The sequence below is a fragment of the Eurosta solidaginis genome, chromosome 4, assembly GCF_040869045.1.
Source record: "Eurosta solidaginis isolate ZX-2024a chromosome 4, ASM4086904v1, whole genome shotgun sequence".
Taxonomy (NCBI): domain Eukaryota; kingdom Metazoa; phylum Arthropoda; class Insecta; order Diptera; family Tephritidae; genus Eurosta; species Eurosta solidaginis.
Genome location: NC_090322.1, coordinates 116,249,962 through 116,273,922, shown reverse-complemented (window position 1 = coordinate 116,273,922; position 23,961 = coordinate 116,249,962). Strand labels below are relative to the sequence as shown.

The 23,961-nt window shown below is 35.8% G+C and overlaps 2 pseudogenes; both read right to left on the bottom strand.

Moving 5' to 3' along the window:
• LOC137250185 (putative transporter SVOPL) overlaps nucleotides 1-23,961 on the bottom strand; it is a 181,182-nt pseudogene that overhangs the window by 52,075 nt on the left and 105,146 nt on the right.
• LOC137250186 (tRNA (guanine(26)-N(2))-dimethyltransferase-like) lies at nucleotides 8,193-11,405 on the bottom strand (annotated as a pseudogene).

Below are 23,961 nucleotides of genomic sequence, written 5' to 3'. Positions count from 1 at the left end.
ATTTGAATAAAAATAATAATCCAAAAAAAGAAAAAAAACTCAACACAAGTGAAAAAAGCATTTGTATTTGTGAATTCAAGCCTTGCGAGAGGTGTAAACAAGTAGCCATGATCAATGGTTAGTTTTGAATTGCGAAAAAAAAAAAAACAAACAAAAATTTGCGAACTTAGAACAAAAAAAAAAAATATATATATATAACCGAAACATTTCACTTGCTTGTATAAGACATGAAAATTCTACAACAAGAAAAATTTTACGAGAGGAAGCAATCATCAATTAAATGAGGCAAAATGGGAAGTTGGAGTCCAAGATCTCGCCAGGAATTTGCAGATGAGCGGCTAAATATTTTTTTTGTAGTTTGTAGGAATCATCAAACAAAAAAAAAAAAAAAAAAGTAAAAGAAAAATTAAAATTTGCGTAGGCTGTTAGGCTCTCTAACATATAAAAAAAAAAATAAATATTTTATTGTAAAAAGTTGAATGTGGGTGAGTGAGCGAATCAAAAAGCCCCAGAAAATATACCACTGGAGAAAATGAGTATGGTTAGGAAAAAGGTGCTAAATAAAAAAAAAGTGATTGTGTTTTCTTCCCAAAACTTTTATAGCCACAAACGTCAACACTCCATCATCTGGCCAGCGGAAGGAGGATGAATCGGTAAGTGCCTCATCTTTTGACACATGTACATATAACAGACCTGTTAATTATTGATTAACCAAAAAAAAAAAAAAGTTATTATTAATTCCTTTGTTTGAATTGGATCATTCATTAATTGAAAAAGAGCGATGAAATTAGCTAATCCAATTAGCTGGTTTCTTTGTTAAATCGTTATAAAATTATTAAATTTTTAACTTTTTCTTTTGTGTGTGATGAATGTTGGACTCATAGTTTTCTTTTCATTAAAATTATCACCTTAATGAAAGGAAAAAATAAGTTATCTTCGTAAAAATTAACCGGTCTGTATATCTATATTCATTCAACCAATTCATGTTTTATTTGCACCACTTGAGGGGTTAATATCGTCACAAAATTCCTCAAGAAATTTGACGATAAAAATAGTACAAAAAAAAAAAAAAAAAAATTGTATTAATAACAAAGATTTTAATTTTGAACATTAATAACCTTTACAGTAGGTTTTGAATTTCTTTTATTAGTTCCTTTTGTGCTGCTCTGTTAATTGGGCCATGTAACATCGTTTAATCAGATTATGTTGCAAGAAGGCTATGTTACAGCGTTCACATAATTTCGATTTTCTGCTAAATATTGTTTTTTTTTTTGCTTTCCTTCTCTTAACTCGAAGGAGAATTCCAGTTTTATAAATATGTTCCAACTGCTCATACTCAGCTGCTCATTAATTTCAATTTTCTTTCGTTGTTGGTTCTCCATGTACCAACTCAATTAATTCTAAGTGTTGTGAGCATATGAGAGCGCAACATCAAGAGTTAACATACTGCGTATTAAGTGCAAGCGGTCCTTCTCGCTGTGAGCGATGTATAAATATGTTTGAAACTATGTTAAATATGTAACCCTGCAAAAACGCTCCACGTCATTTTACTAGTCATTTTACGGTCATTGTGACTTTCTGCAGCGGTTATATTCATAGTCATTTTTGCATGGGGCGATTAGGTTTTGTGACCAAATTTTCCGTTTCTTTCCTATTAATGTGATCATGCATTCCGCTCCCACCTATAGGATGTGAGCATAGTACTGTGCTGTTCACACACGTCACAATGCTCGTCAAATGGCGGTCATATTCTCCGTCATTTCACTCTACATTTTTGAGTCATTTGACAATCAATTTTACTGCGGTTTTACCATTTATATAACCGCCATATAACATGAATTTTACCTGCAGATTTACTTTACCTGGAGCAACCATATGATTAAAATATGAACCAAAAAAATTGAATTTTCAATATTTATTATTTTCAATATTATTATATATGTACATGAAATTGGAACTTATATTAATACAGTTGATATAAAAAAGAAGTAAGTACTTTAATAATAAATAAACTCGCTTAATTGGTTTTTGTTTTCCAATTGAAATCTTTTCTAAGCGAGCAGAAAATAACTTTAAGCTTTAGAAAAAACTCCAATTATTTGAATAATCTACAACTTAAAGCTTAGTAGAAATTCAGATTAGGTTTATTTTTTTTCAGATCAAGAATATTCAAGGTGTCGTGGAATCAGATTGCTATCGTAATTGGTGAACTTAAAAATGTACGACTAGTAATTGAGTCAGACTTATTATTGTTCTAAATCTAACCATTCCAGCAATAATTCTGCAACGCTTAGCAGAAGTATTGATTGGTTTCAAATCTAATTCCAAATGCAATCGTACCACGACATACTTTATTATATATGTACATGAAATTGTAACTTAAATTAATACAGTTCCAATAAAGAAAAGTAAGTATTTTAATAATAAATAAACTCGCTTAATTGGTTTTCGTTTTCCAATTGAAATCTTTTCCAAGCGAACAGAAAATAATTTTAAGCTTTAGAAAAAACTCCAATTATTTGAATCAATTTAAATCTACAACTTAAAGCTAATTAGAAATTCAGATTAGATTTACTCTTTTTTTTCTGATCAAGAATATTCAAAGGTGCCGTGGAAACCGATTGTTGTCGTAATTGAATTTGAAAGTAATAAAGTAAAGTAAAATATGAATTTAAAAATGTAGGACTAGTAATTGAGTAAGACTTATTATTGTTCTAAATCTAATCATTCCAGCAATAATTCTGCAACCCTTAGCAGAAATATTGATTGGTTTCAAATCTAATTCCAACAGCAATCGTAACACGACATACTTTATTGTATATGTACATGAAATTGTAACTTAAATTAATACAGTTCATATGAAAAAAGAAGTACGTACTTTAATAATAACATAAACTCGCTTAATTGGGTTTCGTTTTCCAATTGAAATCTTTTCCTGTGCAAGCACATCGCTAACCTGTGTTGGCAAAAGATATGATTATACTGTCTTCGGTAGATAGTCGGACGAGCCGCTACTCGGCGAAGCAGTTCGGTGGCAGCTCCCATTTTTGTCGACCATATGACATTACCCTACCGACTGTCTTACACCTTAAAATTTTGGGTGTGACTTTCATCAGGATCTACATTTTGGTGAGCACGCAGCCGCAATTGTTCCGAGAATTCAGAGCCGTACCAAAATCCTCAAATCCCTCGCTGGCAGTACCTGGGGAAAGGATAAAGAAACGCTCATGACTACACACAAAGCAATTAGCCAGCCGATTAAGTGCTATGCGTCACCCATATGGTCGCCAAGCCTAAAAATTACCCACTGGAAGAAGCTACAGGCCTGCCAAAATACTGCTCTCAGAATTGCCACGGGCTGTCTTCTTATGTCCCCAGAACACCATCTGCATAATGAGGCGAGAATACTCCCCATCAGGGAGAGAAATGATGTGCTGACCAAACACTTCCTGTACCCAGAAACCTGAGCATCCCAACAGACATCTGATTGGTCAACCAGCACCGCCTAGGGGCCTAAGGAGTCATCTCCGTAAGCATTTTGTGGAAATACGGCTCCTGAGAACCCAGCCGTATGAAGCGAAAAAACACAAGCAGGTCCTTGGTGAACTCCATAAACAAGCGTCGGACCTTTATGCTAGGAATTGCCCGGTGAATCCAGTACTCAAAGAAAAGTATCCAAACCTCGCGGAAGAGGAACGCATACTCCCCAGAGAAAAGCGAGTCACTCTAGCTCAACTTCGTTCTGGATACTGTAACAGGTTAAACTCTTACCTATCCAGAATCAACCCCGACATACAAAATGTATACCCCGCTTGCAATGTGTCCCCACATGACACCAATCATCTCTTTAATTGTAATGTAGAACCAACGCCTCTAACACCCCTTTCATTATGGTCCCCCCTGTCGAAACAGCAAGTTTCCTTGGACTCCCGTTAGAGGATATTGATGATAATTTCTGATCGGTCGCACCTATTGGATGGGGCGAAGCACTGCTACAATAACAACGTGTGAAAGATGGTTGCATTATTCGTTTGTTGCTCCCTGTTGCTTTGCTTATATTTTTTTCTCAATTTTAAACAAATTCGCAACAATAACTAAACTTTTAATTTGTTAACAAAAATATAAATGCGCAACAAAATTTCAATTGGCAAATCAGCTGACTTCGAAGATTCGAAATTCCTATTCCCCAATTATTGGAATTGGAGGAATTTTTCTGCGGTGCTATTAAGGCAATGACCTTTGACCTCGAGTAATTTTTTTTAGCTCGAATAGGATAGATGGGGACTTTTAATTTTAATATTTTTATGGTAAACTAGAGGTCCTCACTAAAATTTGGCTTTGTAGTAATTTTTGTTATTTTAATTGTCTAAATTAGCCGTTCTAATATTAAAATCGCCACTCTCAATACAAATCAAAAAACAAGTATGAAAAAGTTATTAACGTTACAGTGCTTATGGATTAATTTTAAGAGTGTATTAAAAGAAAAAATTTTGTTAAGCACATTTTTAAAAAGGAAAGGAAAGGTCGGTAAAAATGAGACTTACCATATATTCATATCGGCTGCTGAGTGGAATATCACCAAATCTCGGCTGACGTTTCAAAAACTTCCTTTCTCAGAATTCGTTTGAAGAACGCCCTATCATAGAATTTGTTTCATAAACACTGCAGCTATTGTCAAAATGTGTTGTATTTGAGCTCAGATCGGTCATTTTTGAAGCCAAATCTGAGTTAGGGCATTCTTCAACCGAATTCTGTGATAGGGATTTTCTAATATACGGGGTTATTCAAATGTTTTCTGAGAAAGGTGCTTTTCGAAACGGCACCCGAGACCGGGTGATATTGTTGTAGCAGTGCTTCGCCCCACCTAACTGCTACAACAACAACCGGGTGATATTCCAATCAGCAGGCGATATGGATATAAGGTTTCATTTAGTTGTCCCATTTTTACTGAGCTTTTGTTTTTGTGTCTTTCGTTTTACGGATATGTTTAGATATAAGTTTTTTTTATTAACTTTTAAAATAAATCCATTTTTAACTGCCGGCCGTTCAAAATCTGAACCCTATTGTATATTCTTACGATTTCAATGAGAATGATTTCCCACACTCTGAGCACGAGTATGGTCGCTCGCCGGTATGCATACGGCGATATGATAATATGATAAGGAGTGCAAATTCCTGATTTGAAGGCCTTCTTACATGAGTTAAGAAATCTATTCATTTAAAAAGTTAAGAAAATGGAGAAGAAAAAGGTAAGAATATTTTTGTTAAGACGTGATGTGTGTCATGCGTTAAGGGGCCGAATAGTCACCGATAGAATACGATAAGGAAAATTACCTGCAATCACACGTTCACATCGTGCCGAACACGCACAAAGTAGTAGGAGCACGTACATATCGCTCATTTACTTCAATAGTGTCATAACTCAAAAAACATGACTTTTGAGTTAATAACATATAAACGTACCCAATATCATAATCTATGTTGTATAAAAAAATCTTTGTGATCAGTTAAAACTTTACCACGTGCTATAACAATGAAAATAAGCCTTTATATGGGCAACATATGGCAGTTAAAATCTTTGAATGGCTCTCCTGGAAAATTGTGTTTTTGGAGTTATGACACTATTGAAGTAAATGAGCGATATGTTATTATGCGAGCCCATATTTTTACGTAACAGTCCAACGATCACGGATGTTACGGCTTTATTTGAGGTTGTTGTTGTATTAACGGTAAAGACACCCCCAAAGGTTTGGGCGAGTCTTATCGATACGGATCCGGCACGTTACGTAAAAAACGCAGTCAGCAGCTTTAACCCCGACGTCGACAGTATGACATCATCCATGACATCATAATAAAAAATTTGGGTAATTCTTTACTTTAGCTCACAACTGCTAAAACTCGTCTAAAAATATCGGGAAAGGTGTCAAAAGACGCGCTTTGGACCCAGGATCACGAATCTGAAAGCGGAAATTGGAAATTTTATTTCGTTTCGGAGATATGTGCAAACAAAATTAAAAATTTTCATGTGGTTATTGTAATTTTGATGATTTTGTGGTACCCACAAGAAAAACTGTGGGTAAAAGTGTTTTGCGCGGATATAGTTTGGGTCTCCAAACCGGTGTTGGACCCACCCAGGGTAATTTTTTATAAGCGCGGCCGAAGGCCCCCAATGCAGAAAGGTGTTCTGTACAAAAATACTATGGATCCCACCTCCGGTTTCGGAGCGCTCCGTGGCCATTTTGCGGTTTTTTTTGAAATAGCTTGGGACAGAAATTAAATTCTTAATTTCCACTCTCGGATTCGTGGTCCAGGGATCAAAACGCGTCTTTTGAACCCTCTCCCGATATTTTTGACAGTTGTGAGCTAAAGTAAAGAATTACCAAAATTTGTATAACAATTATTATCTGGTTTATTTTTGTTGATACCTTTTCACATTTTTCCATGTCACGACACGCCATATAAATTGTGGCTCCACGTTTAGCTAGTTCCCGGGCTGTCTCATTTCCTATGCTGGTATTTGCGCTAGTAATAAGAACAACTTTCCCTAACGCCGTCGTACTCTTTCGATACTTCCCACCTTGCATATAGGATCTACACAGAGACAAATGGTATTAGTTCATACAGCTTATTTTTAAATATTTAAAATGTGCGTATTCATGATTACCTGATAAACCACAAGGCGGCGGCTGCAGTCAGTAGCCAAGCAATAGTTATTTGCTCCAATATGCCAATCATCCTGAAATCTTCATTATTACCGAATTATTAATGGTAATAGTCTAGTTGAGGGGTCGACTGCCAAAAATATCGAGAGAGGTGTCAAACGACGCGTCTTGACATCAGTATTAATAATACGAAGGCGGAGAATAAAAATTTTAACTCGTTCAAAAGATATTAACGAAAAAACGGAAACACTCCCTAAAACCTTCGAGTGTCTTTATCGCTACAACATCAACATCTTTAATGAGATATGGATAAACTTTTTAGCTGGCGAGCCACAGTTGCTTTTTGCTTTTTTCGGCGAATACGTAAATGTTTTTTCACGTTCCTGTAATGGTTTCACCACCATTTGGGTTTCGTTTACGGTTGGCGATAGATTACCCAGTTTTGTTGTAGGTTCAGCGACTTGCATATACTGGATACCTTTTTTCATCATGTACTCAACTTCTTCCATGGTATCATTGAAGTGCAAAGATTTTTCGGTACTCTCATTGAACAAACTACGATTTTCTTTATCATTTTCAAATGATTCTTCAAAGTCAATATAACTTTTGTTATGGTAATTACGGAGCATGCTTTCCGCATTTCGTGCTATTGGCTCTATAGCAATTTCCTTCTGTTGTTGTTCTTTCTCCTCTTTAATAAAGACACTTTTGTTTAAATTTCCGCCCGTTTCATCTGACTCATCATCCGACAACTCAATTACTCCTAAAGAATCATCAGGGGACGCGCTGGAAGATAGTTTTTCACTGCCATGCATATTTTTATTATCATTGGTGATAAGTTCAGTCACAGTTGCATGCTCATTTGCTGGGGGCTCTAGTGTGTTATCTAGGTTTATCAATATTATACTTTTTTCCAGTTCATGCGATTCTTCGGAGGACTCGGTTTGGGTATAATGTGAAACTATCCTGGGTGCACTTGTGCCTGTGGTGTCATGTGCTGTTTCATAAAAGCTTGTTGTCGCTGAAGTTTCACTGCCTTTTTGAGCGCTTTGAAAGCTTATGTGTGATGATGCATCATCACCACCCAAAGAACTATTAGACTAATCTTCGCAATTTTCCTCTAGTATAGTAGATGGTCTGAGAAATCTTACCATTTTCAAAGGTGAAGTTTGTAAAGTGGTATCGCCCACTATTGTGGAGTCCCACATTTTAGATGGCGCTTCAATATCTTCTAGGAGTGTTACATCAATACTTTTTAAAGGAGTTTCATTATCCAATTGATGCTGCTCCTGTACGCATAAGTCATGCAATAGACGTTGCAGTGATTGTGCTTCTTCATCTATTTCTTGTAGTTCTAAGATTATATTATTAAATTTATACCACGCAATCTTATCAACTTTCAATATCTTGTATATTCACTTACCTTGTTTACAAGGGATTTTAAAATAGTTTCCATCGGCGCTGCGCTTTTTAGCATCTTCTTTAACCATATTCTTGTTCTCGCTATGTATGTACTTAAATAGTGTGCTGTCAGGATCGGATGCTGTTTTATCACACATTTTTTCCAAAGCCATAAAACTTTCATCAGACGTACGTTGCTGTTGGCATTCGAATATAGTTTCGTCACAAGATGCCTTAGTTGAAAAATTATAAGGAATCCTCTTTATAGTGTTTGCATTGTTGGATTTATTTTCATCCTCCATTTCAAATATTTTGTTCATTGCATTTCCGCTAACAGCAACGCTACTTTCGTGTTGATCCACATTCGCTACACGAGGAGCTGCGCGTGCTTTTAGCAAAGTTTGTAGATCCTCCTCTAAATCAAAGCTAAAGCTTTAGCCTTTCTAAATGTGTTCGTGAATCGAGAAAAAAATGTTGAAGATATTGTTTGTATTAATTTTTAATAATAGGTATATATTACCATGCTAAAGTGATTTATCTTTTTAAAAGTAAAGTAATAAAGTTCTACAAGCTAGTAGCTACTTTTTAGTCAAAGATTTGGAAAAATTTCAAATTCTTATATAGTAAGCCAATTTACTCTACAGTATTTAAAACATCCATCTCCATGTTCACTCGAATGGCTCATCATAAACAAGCATACAATTTTAATGATATATTTATAAGCATTTACCGTTGCGTGACAAGTAATTTCTTGACTTTTGCACGCCAAGCTTTATTTGCTTGACATTTTTCCAATCCAGACATTTGTATTCAGGAAAATTGAAAAAGAGCAACAAACATCCAAGTTATATTTTGTTGAACCACAGCAGACAAGGCGCGGTAATCTTCCAGGGTTTTCGTTACGAAATATCTTTTCCAGATAAGCTTATACCACTTGAGCACGCTACGTTGTGTTATTATTTTATCCAATAGTTTCTTAATGGTTGCCCCATCATTTGAAATTGTGGCCTTGCCACTGGAATCAACAATGTGGTTGTCCATATTACGTGAACCCAATATAGTGCGTACAGCGTCCACAATTGAATGCGAGGTATTGATGTTGGATATGATGAATATTTTTTACATAAAAACTCATGTACCCAATACAAGTTCAGGCATACCGCCGATAACACACCTTTTAAACGACGTTGTGTGTCCAAATCACTTAGCGGTTTTTCTTCTATGATTTGTAGCAATTCTTCAACAAACGTTGGATCATGTATGGGATGCGACCAAAGTGGACCGCCCATCTATATTTGGGAATATAAGAAACAATTTGGTGTGAACAATTGGTGCCAGTTAACTCTCTGAAAAAGCGACTGACGCGCCTTTTTGAACGGACATAACCGTTTAAACGGTTAAGCACCAATTAAGTAAGAAGGAAATAATTTGATTTATTCGAGTTTAAATACTTAAGTGGGATAGCTGAAACTTACATGATGTTTATCACCGCAATGCGCACAATTTGTATTAACATTTGGTCCAGTTGGTATACCGAATTTTACTTCCGCATTGCCTTTATCTGAGATCTTGCTTTTCACAATACCCATAGGCTGTAGCGTATATGTATCACAACCAGTGCATTGAAATACCATTCATTGTTTGCTGTGTTCATAATATAAAGATATGGTAAGTAATTGGATTGTGGTAAAAGGTCAAAATGCTGTATACCAACCTCATGCTATATTTACACTTCGCTTGACTACTATGCATACGCACAAATACGCGTATGTAAAAATTGGCAGAAATGCTCAAAAGTGGCTCAATATATTTTCCATAACGATTAGAGTGCGTTTCAATGCAATGCAATAGTATACGCAATCCCATCTCATGGCAGCATTTCATACGCAAAGGCACAGAACTATATTTGGCATTGCAGGCTTCAGGCGTATTGCCTGCCAGCACAGCCATATCATTCGCAGTTACAAGTTATGAACCCCCACTCGTCAGTGATTGTATAGCGCCATCCAGAAAGCGATTCGGACAACCATAAGGATCTAGGTCTATAACATCGAAACGCTTCTCATATGAAGTTGAAAGGTACATGAGAGTCCTATTGCGAATTTTATTATTGATTATTACAGTTAAATCACTAGCTATTGATTCGTATATCAAACCTACATTGCATCCCCTTCGCTTGGCACAATTAAATGTTCCACTCCATTGTGTCGCATATTTACGCTAATGGAATCTACTGCCACCTTAGATAGATAATTTGCAACAATTTCACGCACGCCTGCTACTTCTTTTGCATAACTTATGCTACGTAAACCTGTTGCAGCAAGCGCTTCCCATATTCGCAGTCCATCGTCGTATTTTACACCACCAGCCGTGTATGGTTTCTTGTCATTAGCATTGCTTGCTTTCCTTTGTATTTTGTGGATTTTTATGCGCCGCCGCTTCCCGCTCTCTTATCAACGCTTTGAGTATACATTAAGTACTGAAATACTTAAATCACGATTAAATTCTTGTACTGGATTGTAGAATACGGCCCCGCCGGCAATAATTTCTGTAGTGCTTTCGTTGATCACACGTTCGGGTGCTTTGTCGTTCGTAGCGATCTGTTAATTCATAAAATTTAGGGCGATTTTGTTAATAACGCGAAACATATATTTACCTTATTTTCAGATATTTCCTCAACTTCCATTTTGGCTTTAAACTGCTGGCCATCCAAGTTTTTATCAGCTGTTCGGTTGTGGCATACGCTGGCTGCTGCTTTCGTTGAACAGTGAATCGTGGAAACTGTTTCAACAGAGGAAATATTTAAGCATTACAGATGCACAACACTGTTTTTTTATAAATCAACGATGATAGCCAGCCTTGGGAGGTTGTTGCTGCTGCTATCGTGGCCTTGCATTACCCGGTTGCTGTTGTGGTATATACCTTGGTATAACTGGATGTGGCGTCATTGCCCCACCTGGTCCAGTTGATGCGGACCACGAACAACAACCACCACGACCTACACTGTTTGGGTTCACTTTGCTGCTGCAAACACACCTCCGTCACAATAATTAATGGAGACCATGGAGGGGTATCTCAACAAGAGAGGCTATTTTATTGCACACATAGCCGTTTTTTTACACCGAATTTTCTAATCTTTTTTTTTCAATTTTGGATAATAAATCTTAAGGGTAACAAGAATTTTTTTCTTGTATGTATGTGGAAATCAAAATTTACTATTCTGCATTAGAATTGCTCACGATTATTTATACTATGCAATTACATATTTCACTTTCTTTCTTTATAAACATGCACACATTGATATGAGTTTTTTTTGCTAAAACACACTTTAGTAAACCAAAAAATATTAAGGAAAGCGTATATTAATTTCTGCAAAATGTAAATCACACAAATTGAAAAAGTTTTCCACTTTTCTGCAGAATTAGAAATGGCGGATTTTTTGCACGCAAAAATGACGTATTTTGCTATCCCTATGAAAATAATAAGTGCGAGAGAGCACGATACATTGTGGGAAAGCAAAATTTGTCAGCATGCTATTTTATTTGCACAATTTTTCATTCCAAATCGTCACACCTGTCAAAAATTCGTGTGGCTGTGTGCGTTTTTGGTCACACGATTTTTGCAGGGAAGTACAGAGATCTCAGGTTATATGTATTGTGTTGAGTGCGAGAAAAATAGTTTTGAGAAATAACATTGTTTTTTTTTTTTTGAATTAGTAGTAGAGTAATAAGTGAATTTATATACTGAGCGACTTTTGTTTAAATTGTATGTAGTGAGGAAATCTCAACTTAACATGTTTGACTAGTGATAAGAGATGAGAAGAATTTTTGGAAAATGTAAAGAAGTCATGGAAACCAGAGAAACGTTTTCTTCTGCTCAAGAGAATTAATTTATATATATGATTTTGTAAATTTGTGAACTTACTTTTTTGTGGAATTAAGAGACTTCGAAATAACAATGCAAGATAGAGAATTCGATTTCGATCGACCTGTTGAAATGCAAGCTAACATAAATGGTGTAAGGAACAGTTTAGGTAGGTTAACATATATGTACATAAATACATATAGCACAAAGTAATAAATGCGAAAATAAAAATACAAGTCTATCGTAGTAGTAGATATAGAAACAACGAAATGTATGATTGAAGAAACTTTGATTAAAATTTAAGGATTTGTAAAAGGAGAAAAATGAAGGTTTAACTTTTATTGGATATTTGTGGTAGGGGCAATGGTGAGTATGTGTGGGCTAAAAGAACAACTTTTGCCATTCTTTTAGCAGGTTGGGTGGGTGAAGACGGGAGGGCAACAACAGTTTAGCCTTCCACCTCTGCCGGATGAACCCCAAACGATGCAACGCGTGGCAGGTAGTTGTGTGTATTAGTTCACGCTTTACTTATTCATTTCCATAGTAAATTTGAAACGTTCTTTTGGGTATTGTTTTATTTGGATGAGCCTAACCCTTCGACGGCCTCAAAATGTAACTTTTTTTTAGTAAATCTCTGTTTGATTTTTTTTTAATGAGAAACCGAGGTAAAAGTCAGTGTAGGAGCAAGATCCCCCCATATACGCCGTAGACTAGCCGGCTGTAGCAAACAGAGTACCCGCTCCTTAAACCCTATACCCACTCGGAGAGCTATTGCATAGCAGACCTGATGTTCTTAATTCAGTGCCAAGTTTGTGGCTGGGATGACAAACATTAATGAGGCCAGCTTCTTTGCATAGATGGTGCACTATAAGGGAGCCAACAGAGGCATGATGTGATTGGTTCATTACAGCCTAATATTAAGACCATATGACTACCCAGAAGATATAGTTATACAAATGACACATAAACCAACAATTAATAGCATTACAATACCCGCTAGAGCTGAAGTAGTTAGACAGGTTCATATCAATAGTCACAATAAAGAACTATTAGTGCCTCATCAAGAATTGACTAAGGGCATTTTTGTAGCCAACACTATAGTAAATTCAAATCAAGCTTTAATCAGAATCATAAATACAACAGATAAACATGCAATCATTCAAGATTACGACATCAAAACAGAAAGTTTAGAGGATTATGTAATAATTGAAAATACACCTCAATGTAAAGATAATAGTAAAGAAAAGTTAGAAAGATTAAATAAAAATTTCCCACCATTCGCTAGTGAATCACTCAACACATTATGCTCAGAATTCATTGATATATTCTCATTAGAAACAGAACCAATTACGACCAGCAACTTCTACAAACAAAAGTTGCATCTGAAGGATAACACTCATGTGTACATTAAAAATTATAGACTACCCCAAGCACATAAGAATGAAATAAATAAACAAGTAAATAAACTAATTCAAGATGATATTATTGAACCATCAACCTCAGAGTACAACAGCCATATTCTATTAGTACCTAAAAAATCTCTTCCGGGCAAAGGAGAAAAAAGGTGGAGATTAGTGGTCGATTTCAGACAAATAAATAAAAAATTAACGGCCGATAAATTCCCTTTGCCTAGAATAGATGATATTCTGGATCAATATTTCTCATGCCTAGATTTAATGTCAGGATTTCACCAAATAGAACTCAACCCAGAATCAAGAGATATAACATCCTTTACAGCAGACAACGGTACTTATCGGTTCAAGAGATTACCTTATGGCCTCAAAGTAGCGCCAAACTCATTCCAGAGGATGATGACATTGGCATTCGCAGGTCTAAAACTATCACAAGCATTTTGTACATGGACGATTTAGTGGTGTTGGGATGCTCTGAAAAACATATGATTAAAAATTTACGGGATGTATTCTCCACATGTAGGAAATATAATTTAAAATTACATCCGGACAAATGCCTATTTTTCAGCCAAGAAGTCACTTATCTTGGACATAAATGCACAAGTACTGGAATTTTACCAAACCCAAGCAAATTTAAAATTGTTCAAAACTACCCAACTCCCAAAAATGCCGATGAAGCAAAAAGATTTGTCGCATTTTGTAATTATTATAGAAGATTCATACCAAATTTCGCGGAATACGCCAGGATACTAACAAGACTTAGTAAGAAAAATGTAATTTTCAATTGGACAGACGACTGCGAGAAATCTTTTAATTACCTAAAAAATGCACTAGTTAGTCCAAATATCCTACAATACCCCAATTTTGATGAAGAGTTCTTGATTACAACCGACGCAAGTGGTTATGCTTGCGGTGCTGTGCTAAGCCAAGAATATGAGGGAAAACAATTGCCCATTGCCTATGCCTCAAGATCATTTACAAAAGGCGAAATAAAAAAAGCCACGATCGAAAAAGAATTAGCGGCCATACATTGGGCAATTGTATATTTCAGACCATATGTCTATGGCAGAAAATTCACAGTGAAAACGGATCATCGACCTTTAACGTATTTATTCTCAAAGAACCCTTCATCTAAATTAACTAGAATCAGGCTAGATTTGGAAGAGTATGACTTTGGGGTGGAGTACATAGCAGGAAAAGAAAATTACGTGGCAGACGCTCTGTCACGAATAGATATCAATGAGTTGAAAGAAATGTCAGTACAGGCATGTAAAATAATGTAAGTAACGACAAGATCGCAAACTAAAAAGAATTCCAGTAATAACAGTCATAAAAAAAAAGAGAAGAAAAGTCACAAAGAGAACCCTATAATATACGAAGCGCTTAATAAATGTGAAGTAAAAAGACTGGTCCAGCTCGTTTTCGATCCTTCGAAATTATATTTCAAAAAAGGAAAGAAAATTTGTAGTGAATAAATCAAATTGTTGAGGCGAAGGTTGACTTAGGCCAATTCTTTACCAGGCAAGCCGGCAATTTGGGAATGAAGAAAATACAGTTGTCCTTAGGAGACAAATTGTTTAAAGATAATTATGCCCGGGTAGACACATTTAAAGAAATAGGTACCAAAGTTCTCAAAAATTTAACTATTGCATTAACTCCGGAGGTTGTGCATGTGACGGAAAACGATAAAATTAAAAAGATTCTTCAAAAATATCACGATGATCCTGTTAATGGTGGCCACCCAGGAATCAATCGTACAACTAATAAAATAAGACAAAAATATTACTGGAAAAATATGAAGAATGATATCAGAAGATACATAAAGAAATGCGTTAATTGCAATAAAAATAAAATTTATAAAAATTTAAAAGAACCAATGATTTTAACTGAAACACCACCAAAGGCGTTCGAAACAGTACAAATAGATACAATTGGACCTTTACCAAGATCATTAAATAGAAACGAATACGCTGTCACTCTAATATGTGATTTAACTAAATACTTAGTAGCAATTCCTATACAAAGCAAACATGCAAAAACAGTAGCCAGAGCCATATTCGAGAATTTCATATTAATTTATGGAAGTATGAAAACAATAATAACGGATATGGGATCTGAATACAAAAATAGCCTGTTTGAAGAACTATGTAAACTTCTCAATATTGAGCACAAAACATCTACGCCGTATCACCACCAAACTTAAGGCACGGGTGAACGTAGTCATAGAACTTTCAATGAATATGTGCGCTCATACATATCCATTAACAAAGATGACTGGGATGAATATCTCAAATATTTTGCATACTGTTACAATACTACCCCATCTACAGTCCATAATTATTGTCCATTCGAATTGATCTTTGGCAAAAAACCCCAGACTTACGAATTTCTACAAGAAAATACGGTAAGTTCATTGTACTATTATGAGGCTTACGATAAAGTAATTAAATATAGGTTACAAATAGCACAGGCCTTTAAATTAGTAAAAGAGACTAAAGAAAAACAAAAGATTAGTTATGATAAGAATATTCACTATAAGGAAATAAAAATAGGAGATGTAGTGTTAGTAAAAAATGAGTTAGGACATAAGTTAGATAATAGATATAAAGGGCCCTTTAGAGTAGTAAACATCGATGAAAACAATAATTTTACATTAATCCCCTATAAGGTAGAAGAAATCGATGAAGAAGAAAACACTAATCATAAAAATTATGACACCTTAATCCCATCTAGAATAGGAAATGAGGATAAGCAAAAATTTAGTAGTAACATAGAGAATAGGCAAATAAAAATACACAAAAATAGACTTAAATTAGTAGAATAAGAAGATGTTCAACCTACAAACATTAAACTACAAAGGTAGAATTAATTTACAAAAATAGAATACTCATGCATTCCCCAAATGCATAAGCATTCTAAAAAAAAGGGAGATGTAGTGTAAGCAGCCAACAATTCAATTTAATCCAAAATATTTAAATCAGTCTAATATTCTAACCCTATCTATAACACCCGCGCTGTTAGTTCTGCTTACTTCAAGCTGGAAAAAGAAGCAGTAAAGATGGGTTTGATGGTGAATGAGGACAAAACGAAGTACCTGCTGTCATCGAGCAAAGAGTCAGCGCATATGCGCCTTGGCAACCACGCTACTGTTGGCAGCCATAATTTCGAAATAGTAAAAGACTTCGTTTATTTGGGAACCAGCATCAACACTAGCAACAACATCAGCACTGAAATCCAGCGAAGAATCAATCTTGCCAATAAATGCTACTTTGGACTAGGTAGGCAATTGAAAAGTAAAGTCCTCTCTCGGCGAACGAAAATCATACTCTACAAGTCACTTATCGTACCCGTCCTGCTATATGGGGCAGAAGCATGGACCAAGACAACAGCAGATGAAGCGGCTTTGGGAGTGTTCGAGAGAAAAGTTCTTCGAAAGATTTATGGACCTCTACGCGTTGGCGATGGCGAGTACCGAAGAAGATTTAATGATGAGCTGTACGAGCTATACGCAGACATCAACATAGTCCAGCGAATTAAAACGCAGCGGCTGCGCTGGCTAGGCCATGTTATGCGAATGAAAGATGATGCTCCGGCCAAGAAAGTGTTTCTATCGGAACCCGCCTATGGAAGCAGAGGTAGAGGGCGGCCCCCACTCCGTTGGAAGGACCAGGTGGAAAACGATTTAAACTCCCTTGGTGTGACCAATTGGCGCCGGTTGGCGGAGCGAAGGAGCGACTGGCGCGCCTTGTTGGACGGCCATAACCGTTTAGACGGTTAAGCGCCAATTAAGTAAGTAAGTAATATTCTAACCTGCTACAAAAATAGTCTAAATGTTCATCAACACATAAAAATGCATTTGAGAATTAATGCTGACACAGCCATTAATAAACAGACGTGTACAACACACAACCAAACGAATTTGAATCCCAGAAATTTGCATTCCTGCAACTTGCAAGGTTAGCATTTCCCATAAATTTGCAGCTCATATATGTAGGTACATATTTTGTGCCGAGTAGTATGTAGGTATGTAAGTATGTATGTTTAAGGTAGTTATGTATGTAAGTATGTAAGCTTAAATGTAAATTGATATGTAAGAATATGTTTAGAATAATCTAATATAAATAGGCTGAATTATTTGAATAAAGACAATTCGACATTCATAATGCAAGCAGTGAAGTCTTCTTTGTTTTAATTGCGTTAGGGACCTTTCTACAGTAATGATTATTGTGATAATGGAGGTAGCGCGTTTGACTTGATAGATGAAAGTGTTGTTCAATCAGAAATAGATATAGGCCCCAATCTCAATAAAAGTGAACGGAAAGCCATCATGTGTGTTCTAAATAATGCCTATTTGGCCCCACCACAAATCGATAAGAAACCTTACGATTATACGAACAACGAACTCACTACACTCATTTCTACTGCTTGCCCACAATATTATCTGTTAAGGATAGAGATGAGGTTCAAAATATCACCGATGACTTAGTTAAGCGACAAATTATTCGGCCTAGCAACTCCCCTTATGCCTCTGCTAGTGAAGAAAAAGACTGGTGAAACGCGTATGTGCATAGACTACAGAGCCCTCAATTAGAAAACTGTTAGGGACAATTTCCCATTACCCCTAACAGATGATTGTATTGAATATATGTCAGGGAAAAGTACTTTACGTTACTCGACCTGAAAGATGGTTTCAATCAGCTAGCGTTCCACGATGATTCTATTCCTTTAACGTAATTTGTTAAACCACATGGTCAATTTGAATACCTTAGGATGCCTTTCGGGTTAAAGAATGCACCAGCTAATTTCCAGAGATTCGTTTATAACATTTTTCGGGACATGATAGATGCGAGAGAAATTATTGTGTACATTGACGACATATTAATAGCTTCAAACAACTTTGAATGTCACCTCGAGACCCTAGGAAAAGTGCTCAGCAGGGCCTATGAAAGGAATTTAGAACTTAAGCTGAAGAAGTGCAAGTTCGGCTATAACAAAATAGAGTACTTAGGTTATCTCGTCAGTCCGTCAGGGATACAACCATCGACATCCCACATTAAAGCAATTGCAAATTACCCAGTTCCGAGGAACCATAAAGAGCTTCGTTTTAGTATTGGGCTGTTCTCCTATTTCCGTAAGTTTGTACCCTCATTCTCCAAAACCGCTCATCCACTTCTGAGCCTCTTACGTAAAGAAGCTGAGTTCATATATTCGGAAGACTGCTTGAAGGCCTTCAAAGCTCTTAGAAATGCGTTAGTCAGTGCCCCACTTCTGGCTATATATGATCGCAAACGTGAAACACAACTTCACTGTGATGCAAGCAGTCAGGATTTTGGATCTGTTCTGTTGCAAAAACAGGATGACGGTAAATTTCACCCACTTGCATACTTTTCTAAAAGAACCACTCCAGCCGAGTCTAGATATCATAGCATTGAGCTAGAAACCTTGTCGATTATTTATGCCCTCCGAAGGTTTAGAATCTACTTAGAAGGCATCCCATTTAAAATCATTACCGACTGCAATTCGTTGACAATGACTTTGAACAAGAAACAAATTAACCCTCGAATAGCCCGATGGGCACTTGAGTTGGACAATTTTAACTACTCTATTAAACATCGAATCGGAACAAACCTTGGGCATGTAGACGCCCTAAGTCGAAGTCCGTTATTAGAAAAGGAGGAGGGCGTAGGCTCAATTGTAAAACACGAAGCACGCAAACGCGAAGACATAGTGAAACCTCGACCATCGGTGAAGAAATGTATGTTAGTTGCTGCAGTAGACCTGGATGATTTGGATGTTCAGATCCAAATCGCCCAGAATCGAGACGAAAAACTTAAGAAGCTTATGAGCGAATTGGAAAAAGGGGAAATAATAGGATACGAACTGGTCGATCGCTTAGTAGGTCGCAGGATTGGTCAAAAGGTCATGCTGTGTGTCCCTACAGAAATGCAAGAAAATGTAATTCGGTTTACACATGAGAAAATAGATGATCTAGGGGCAGATAAATGCTATAATCAAATAAGGAGGAAAACCTATTGGTTCAGCGACATGAAGGAAAAAATTCGTAGACTAATCCAAAACTGCATCAAATGCATTATATATTCTGCGCCTGCTCGTTCTAAGGAGCATAACCTCTTTAGTATTCCAAAGAAACCAATTCCATTTGACACCCCCATTTGGACCACTTCGGCCCCTGCCCACGATTAGGTCAAAGCGTAAACATATATTGGTGGTTATACATGCTTTCACGAAGTTTGTAAAATTGTATCCAGTGAATTCTACGAGCACAAAAGAAGTGTGCTGCTCACTAGAAAAGTCCTTTGGCTACTACAGCCGTCCTCGACGGATCATAACTGCTTCACCTCCCTTGAATTCAGCGATTTCTTATTAAAAGGGAATATAGAACATGTTAAAGTTGCAGTAGCACTGCAGCGAACGGGCAGGTAGAAAGGGTCAATCGTGTCCTCAAGGCAATGTTAAGTAAGATGACTGAGACTGAGGAACACTCTGATTGGGCCATTAAGTTGTCTCAAATAGAATATGCAACGAATAACACCGTTCATAGTACGACTAAATACACTCCAAGTGACTTACTTTTCGGAATAAATCAAAATGGCTGTGTCGTCGACGAACTGACCGAATGTCTGGAGGAAAAATTGTCAAATGAAGATGTTAGGAACCTTAGTGAAACCCGACAAGACGCGCTTAAAAACATAGAACGGTCCCAGGAATATAATCTACGATACTTCTTGAGAAACAGTGTCCCTGCCAAGACCTACTCAGTTGGAGACTTCGTAGTTATAAGGACACTGATACAACCGTCGGAACCAACAAAAAACTTATCCAGAAATATAGAGGACCATACGTTATCCATAAATCATTGCCAAATGACAGTTACGTCATCAGAGATATAAATAACTGCCAATTGACACATTTACCATATGATGGAGTCGTTGAAGCTTTAAAAATTCGCGAATGGTGTTCGCCAATCAATGGGACCATAGAAAAAAATAATAATAATGTCCAGTCACCAACGGCAACCGGTCACACTACCTCAACATGAAATGTTAATTGATTGAGGTCCATCATTATGTCAGATTGGCCGAGTTGTAATGTTACCTTAAGTTGGTAATTTCACCTTTAGTTTTAAGTTTTATTCATATTAGCAACCCTGTACATAGCAACCCTGGCATAGGATGTCGAGTATAAAAGAAAATGTCAAAATATCAAAAAGAGGGAAGCGCAGCTAACTTCACTGATTCCCTTCTTCTTCCTGTGCCAGCAAAAAAGGACAAGTTGCCATTTTGTAAGACAAACTAAATATCGCAAATAAAATAAAGACATCCTGTCGAATAACACGATAAAGTTTCAGTTCAAAGGCAGCTATGGATGTATCATGGACAAACCTGTAAAAATGAATGCTGAACTTGTCCGAATAAAGGAAAACGTCAACGGGATGAGAACACCTGAATATTAATTTCATGATGGTAGCAGCATAAGTGCGACAAGAAAAACATTTTAATTTAGGTACATATGTTATTCGATTATTGAAAAAAAAAAAACATTTAAACAGCAATATATCGGCACTCTGATGTCTGGGAGTGTATTCAGACTGTAGTAGCTATATGAAAGTGTTACATACATAATATGTATATGCTTTCGTCTCTTAGTATCCTTCCCGCCAATTAATCCACTCTTTCTCTATGTCCTTGGACTGCTAATTTTACGTGTCTTACTTTCTCTCTTATCGGGACTTCAAGTATATTAAATACAGACCTGTTAAATAATTATTACTAATGGTAATGATTAGCCGTTCCATTGATTATTTTCTTTAAACGCCATTTAATGATTACTTGCCATTATTTTCTATTTTTAATGATTACTTTTCAATTAATTTAAAAAAATAATAAAAAAATCAAAAATAATCAAAAGTAATCAAAAAAGGTCTTTTTGATTACTTTTGATTATTTTTGATTTTTTCGATAATTTTTGATTTTTTTTGATTTTTCTTGATTTTTTATTTTATTTTATTTTTTTATTGTTTTAATTATTATTCTGCTTTGTTGAAAGAAAAATTCTCGTTTGTTGCATGCACGGAATAATTTCTACATACAAGTACATTTTAGGATGCAATATTAAAACGTAACCACTTATCGAGGCAAATATATACGTGCAACTTATAGGGCGAATGGTATATCAGCGTTGATCTAAACATATTCTCCGGTAGGTATTTATACATGTGCTTTATTACACTCATTATATAAAATAATAATGGTTTCATACTTAAGTCAAGCCAATTTTGTTTCGTATCCAAAATTAATATATCCGCTATTTTTTAAGTTATGACTATGCACTGATTGTTTTGTAATCAAAGTTCATCATATTGTTCGCTTTATTTTAGTAATATTGGTTTCATATCATCGCCAGTGTGGGGCAATGTTCTCCAACAAAAGGTGGGCTGAAAAACTCTTCAACACGCCTTTAACTTCTTCTGCTCCTGTTGAGCGACTATTTTCCTTTGCAGGAATTATAAATCATCCAAGGCGTCAGTCTTTGTCGGACGTTTCATTCGAAACCTTAACTTTATTGAAAGCAAATGCAAATTTGTTATAATGACTAAAAAACTTTTAGATAATGAATATTCATAGATACCTCTTGTTTTACTTTCTTTTAAGTTTTGATTTCCATCAAAATATCGTTATTTTTGGCAAGGTTAATTTAATGAAAAAATTTTTAATTGATGCAAATGATTATTAATTAGACACACATTTCATAACATCAGTACTTCCTTGTAGAACATCAACTTGTGCAATTTTTATGTTTACAAAAACACATATATATAAAACTAATAAAAAATAACATGAAATTACTAAGGCTTACATTTTCTAACTGTACCATTGAGCATGTACATTAGATTGGGACGAAACCTCACTTTTCTGTAATTTCCGTTGTTAATACTAAAATATGGCTCACTATGCAAAATTTAAGATTTTTTAGAAAATATCCTAGACGTAATCATAAGGAAATAGAAAGAAGTTTTAATCTAATGTACATGGACATATGTTAATAAATTTATCTGGAATATAACAAACTTTGGTTAGACTACTAATCATGACGATGAATGACAACTTAGAGGATCGCTCCAGTTGGAAGTGAAGCTATTAACCATCAACCTAAGTAGTATTACTCAAACATATTGTTTGCGCATATTGTTTTGTCATAAAACAATACGCACTCCCCAGGTATTCAGCGGAAACACTTATAGACACGATAATTTGTAGGTGGGTATGTACATACATATGTACCCATATGCCTAGATAGCGCTCACGATATACCGGTACAACCTCTAATGTACTTGTATGTACAAAACAAGTGCATAGCCATAACGTAATCCAAAATAGTGGATATATTATTTTTGTATACAAAACAAAATTGGCTTGACTTAGGGATGAAACCATTATTATTTTATATAATGAGTGTAATAATGCACATGTATATATACTTACCGGAGAATATGTTTAGATCAACGCTCATATACCATTCGCTCTATATGTTGCACGTATATATTTGCCTCGATAAGCGGTTACGATTTAATATTGCATCCTAAAATGTACTTGTATGTAGAAATTATTCCGTGCATGCAACAAACGAGAATTTTTCTTTCAACAAAGCAGAAAAAAAATTAAAAATAATAAAAAAAAAATTTAAAATAATCGATATTAATCAAAAGTAATCAAAAATGCCTTTTTTAAGTACTTTTGATTATTTTTGATTTTTTTTTTTGATTTTTTTCAATAATAGGAAAAAATCATGATTTTTTTTTTAATTTTTTTCTAATGGTAATCAATTAGTACTTGCTTTTTACGGAAAACAAATGAAATAATCATTGGCAATTAAAATAGGAATCTAATTAATTGATTACTAATGCTAATTCAAATTTAACAGGTCTGATTAAATATATGCAGCTCGAATAAGCTGTTGACAGTAATAATTGGGACCGCTTTTTGTCTTAGACTCTACTAATGAGTAGATTTTTTGACCAACATATTGTAGTGAAATACACAAAGAATCATAAGCAGCCTTGGTTCAACAACTAGGTACATAAAGAGTCTTATCCAAAAGCGGAACATGGGAATTATAGGGAATGGAAATGATTCAAGTGTACTGTAACAAATGATGTTTTCAAGGGGTTGTGTAGCGCAATATATAGCCAATAACCCAATTATCAACCTCACCTTCGAGCGGCGAATCCCATTTCACTAACGGACAAGGCTCTGGCGACCCCAAGCTCCTCGTGGAACTTGGGGTGGGGAGGGAGAGATGGCCTTGAGGTTTAATGTGGCCATATAAATCGTTCCCGAGATGGTCGGGCTAGTACCTTAATGGTGCTCAATCACCGGAGCGTACCGGATCTGTATCCGGCAAAGGACCATCACATCGATAACACTCCCCAAAATCTTCGGGGAGTAACCTTATCGCTACAACAACAACAACAACATGTTTTCAAGGCTCGCGGAAAAGAGGTTACCAAGCTCATCAAGCTGCAAAAGCTAAAGTACTATGAGTGGTACTCAATAGGGTCGGCGAAGACATGGAAACACATTCGTCACATTGTTATAGGTAGG